Here is a 5,214-nt window from a genome sequence, read left to right as displayed (position 1 = left end):
CCTGATGTTTATTGGTGTTCTTGCTGTTCAAAAGGCAGTGAGCACCCAATCAGATTGTATCTATTAGATCACACTGGGTTGAGCTGAATCCATTATTAAATCCTTCTTTACCTGTGTATGAATAGATTAATATTATTTTTACCCTTTGAGCCATAATTATGATTTCATAAGTACAGGTATGAGATCCCTTATCCGGAAACCCGTAATCAAGAAAGTTCTGAATTACGGGAAGGCCATCTTCCATAGACTCCATTATAAACAAATCATTCTAATTTTTAAAAATGATTTCCTTTTTCTCTGTAATAATAAAACAGTACCTGTACTTGATCCCAACTAAGATATAATTACCCCTTATTGGGGGCAGAATAGCCCTATTGGGTTTATTTCATGGTTAAATTATTCCCTTTTCTCTGTAATAATAAAACAGTACCTGTACTTGATCCCAACTAAGATATAATTACCCCTTATTGGGGGCAGAATAGCCCTATTGGGTTTATTTCATGGTTAAATGATTCCCTTTTCTCTGTAATAATAAAACAGTACCTGTACTTGATCCCAACTAAGATATAATTACCCCTTATTGGGGGCAGAACAGCCCTATTGGGTTTATTTCATGGTTAAATGATTCCCTTTTCTCTGTAATAATAAAACAGTACCTGTAATTGATCCCAACTAAGATATAATTACCCCTTATTGGGGGCAGAACAGCCCTATTGGGTTTATTTCATGGTTAAATGATTCCCTTTTCTCTGTAATAATAAAACAGTACCTGTACTTGATCCCAACTAAGATATAATTACCCCTTATTGGGGGCAGAATAGCCCTATTGGGTTTATTTCATGGTTAAATGATTCCCTTTTCTCTGTAATAATAAAACAGTACCTGTAATTGATCCCAACTAAGATATAATTACCCCTTATTGGGGGCAGAACAGCCCTATTGGGTTTATTTCATGGTTAAATGATTCCCTTTTCTCTGTAATAATAAAACAGTACCTGTACTTGATCCCAACTAAGATATAATTACCCCTTATTGGGGGCAGAACAGTCCTATTGGGTTTATTTAATGTTTAAATTATTTTTAGCAGGTATATATTAGGCATAGAGTTTCAAATTACAGGAAGACCCTTTATGCAGAAAACCCCAGGTTTGGCACATTATGGATAACAGATCCCATACTTTTATAGAAAAGTTGGAGGTTGTTATAGTAGGGGAAGAGTTTACCCCCAGAATTTTTAACCAAAAGAATAGCTTGATTATACAGTTGTTTTTGATTCTGAAATTCATGGACGAGATTCAATCTGAGATGCAATTCAATTCAGAAAAACTTATCTCATCATTATTTATCTCAACAACAACAACAACAACAAACATTTGTAAAGTGCTTTTCTCCCGTAGGACCCAAAGCGCATAAGCTTGTCATCTTGTGAAAACTCTTTTGAAAAAAAATGGAAATGCATTTGGATAAAACTTTTTTCTCCTTGAATTGCATCTAGCCCATGAATTATGTGATACACCACAAGATAGCTGTTTCTTACTGAACTGAATCTGACCCTCTCTCCTATAGAGCGCCTTTAATATAGTGCTTAATCCTCTAGGTACAAATTCAGGGATTTACAGTTTTCCTATAAAATCTATTCAACTAAATTTTTTTCAGAAGCTACATTTTCTTTATGATCAAGAGATGTCTTAATTAAGACCTTATTAAAAACATTGACATTAAATTGTACAAGTGCAGTTACAATCAGGTCTTTTCTTTCATTTTCTAACCCATTCAAAGCTAACTGTGGGTTGGTTTCTCCTGGCCATTCCTTGTCCTTTAACACAGGTCTGGGGGATGCATTCAAATATACTAATGAAGAGTTTGGGACTGATTTACAAATGTAGGTGCTAAACTGGTTCAGACACAATGTGCATCAGCCAGGAAGGACCCAGGCGCAAAGCTTACTGATTGCACACTAAGGGCTATTATTGCATCCAGGGTCTTTATACATGAAGCTCTATAAATTAAACAAGTCACAGTAGCATAAACAAGTACACATACTGCCTATTTTCAGAAGTAACTACAGGTATGGGATCCCTTATCCAGAAACCCGTTATCCAGAAAGCTCCGAATTACAGAAAGCCCGTCTCCCATAGACTCTATTTTAATCAAATAATTTAGAATTTTAAAACTGATTTCCTTTTTCTCTGTAATAATAAACAGTACCTGTACTTGATCCCAACTAAGATATAATTACCCCTTATTGGGGGCAGAACAGCCCTATTGGGTTTATTTCATGGTTAAATGATTCCCTTTTCTCTGTAATAATAAAACAGTACCTGTACTTGATCCCAACTAAGATATAATTACCCCTTATTGGGGCAGAACAGCCCTATTGGGTTTATTTAATGGTTAAATGATTCCCTTTTCTCTGTAATAATAAAACAGTACCTGTACTTGATCCCAACTAAGATATAATTACCCCTTATTGGGGGCAAAACAATCCTATTGGGTTTATTTCAAGTTTAAATTATAGTTTAGCAGACTAAAGGTATAGAGTTTCAAATTACAGAAAACCCCAGGTCCTGAGCATTGTGGATAACAGAACTAACAAACTATGGGCCAGATTCAGTTCAGTGAGAAAAAGATTAATCATGTGAAAATTCATGGACAACATTCAATCTGAGATGGAAATGGAAATGCATTTGGATAAAAGTTTTCTCCTTGGATTGAATCTAGCCCATGAATTATATTGTGATAAACCATGACATAATTTTCTCTCACTGAATGAAACCTGGCCCTATCTCCAACCATGGCCAATTAAAACAAATAATCAAGTGTATAAACAATTACAATTTCTTATAAAAAAAATAGTTCTGTAATATAGAGAATCACCTAGATAATCTGTTTAACATCCATATATCGTCCTACCACACAGAAGTTAATTCCAACAAGATAGAGGCACAGCAGCACTGGAAATATTCAGCCTTATATTGTTTGCCCGCAAAAAAAGCAAATGGAAAATAAATCCCAATAAATGTTAAGCAGAAGACAAACCTACAAAACCTTACTTAAGCATCACATACAGTTTATCACTAGGTAAAAGTCACACGTTGTCAGCACTTTTAAGACCCGGGAATGAACAAAGTAGGAATTTGAAAGAAATTTCAGCACAAGGAGGAACGTTGCTTTACCTTTCTTCTTCTGAAAAGCCCTAGGATCAGTAAAAAGCCCTATGATGGAGCCACATTACCCTGTTCGGTGGATGTATTCTTTTCTTTGTCTTATTCTCCTCTCTCTCAGGACATGATGCTCTTCTCTTGGATTAGATTCTTTTTACATTATCTCATTTATGTCTCCTCTAGTCTTTTCTTATTCTTCTGCTTCTCTTCCCCTAAATGATATTCTCAGACTTGTGCTTCCTGTTAAATATTGGCTGCAAAATGTAGAAACAGAAGTAGGGCAGTACCCACTGTGTTCATCTGCAACCACCCAAAAATGGACGGAGAAGCCACAGATGTTACTGTATTTAGTATATAAGTGCTAGATAGATATATATCAGTGCTCCTGTGATACTCACATATAATACAAATAATGAAAAACCCACCCATGCATTGATTCATTGCAAAGCCAAAGCACATACTGATCTTGCTACTTTCAATTCATTTGGTTTTATCAGACACTAAACCTGTGAGTTAGAACAACAACATTGGATTTACAGAGCCCGAAGCAGTAAGAATCCTGGCTAAATAAAGTAATAGAGCCGGTGGGATATCTACAGGGCAGTGTTATAACCCCGGATCGACAAAACGTATCTAAAATAAACCACTTTCCTATAAACACTATGATTTCGTAAAAGAGTAAAAAATTAAACCCATGATGTCACTTTTTTTTTTCCTTAGACTGATCCATAAAAAGATATGGTATTCTTCAATATTTCCTTTTTGGGAGCTACAGTATGTGAACTGTATTGCAAAGAAAAAAAACAATACTTAAAAATACCCTTTCTGCCTAAAAAGGTCTTGTTTCTGTTCTCCTTTGTCTGAGAAAAGATATTTGTGTTAGTTGCAGGGGGAACAGGAAACCCTGTTTTGTGAAGTTGTTGGTAAATGGTGTGATTAAATAATAATGATTATCCATCCGCAAACCTACCAACTGTGAGACAGAGGATAGCAGGCGTAGCCAATATACTTATGAGTTAGAAACACTTAAACACATTTTACTGCCAATAGATTTGCCACTTAGAACCCTATATTTATTAAAAAAAGCATTGCCATACCAGAGTACAGCCATAGAAGCTGTATTGTTAGGTGCAGTTCTTACTGAATGACATCCCGGGTAAATTTGCCATCCAGACTAGGCACTATATATTTTTGTGCTTAAGCATTTTGTTTCAGCCTTTCATATGACTTAAAGCACTTATTTATATTTCCTTGCTTTATATAGTTATTGGCTAATCCAAAATGAATATTTTTCCCCAGTACATACACAATGAATTCATGGTGGGATATCAATCTGGCCAAGACTTAAAGATATTAAAGATGTGTATTGGCCAGTTTTGTCACCTATGCCCTGTAGAGGGAAGGATTCCCAACTGACCTAATTACTATTTACTGCCCTCGGTCTATATCAGTGATCCCCAACCAGTGGCTCGTAAGCAACATGTTGCTCCCCAACCCCTTGGATGTTGCTCTCAGTGCCCCCAAACCAGGGAGTTATTTTTGAATTCCTGACTTGGGGGCAAGTTTTGGTTGCATAAAAACAAGATTTCCTACCAAATAAAGCCCCCTGTAAGCTGATAGTGTGCATAGAGGGTGCCTAATAGCCAATCACAGCCCTTATTTGGCTCCTCCATGAACTTTTATGGTGCTTGTGTTGCTCTCCAAGTCTTTTTACATGTGACTGTGGCTCACGAGTAAGAACGGTTGGGGACCCCATGTCTATATAAGGGAAAGAATTACATTGTCTTCTGTTTAATTAGACTCCATCTTAGCAGGAGGTGGATATGCCAGAGGGCCTGAGATCCCATAGGAATAATTAGAAAGTGAGTGAGTTTTACTGTAGTGAGCTCTAATCTCACATTTTGATAAATCTGCCCCTTAGAGAGAGGGGGAAGGAGAGAGAACGAGGGGAAAGGAGAGAGACAGTATCAAATAGATTATCTAGCTTTCACATAAAGCACAAGTTTACTGTTTGGGTCTCCATTTAAACTAAAAGGAAATGCAATATCCC

Source organism: Xenopus tropicalis, chromosome 7, assembly GCF_000004195.4.
Source record: "Xenopus tropicalis strain Nigerian chromosome 7, UCB_Xtro_10.0, whole genome shotgun sequence".
Lineage (NCBI taxonomy): Eukaryota > Metazoa > Chordata > Amphibia > Anura > Pipidae > Xenopus > Xenopus tropicalis.
The sequence above is the reverse complement of the archived record's forward strand: the minus strand, read 5'-3'. Positions refer to the sequence as shown.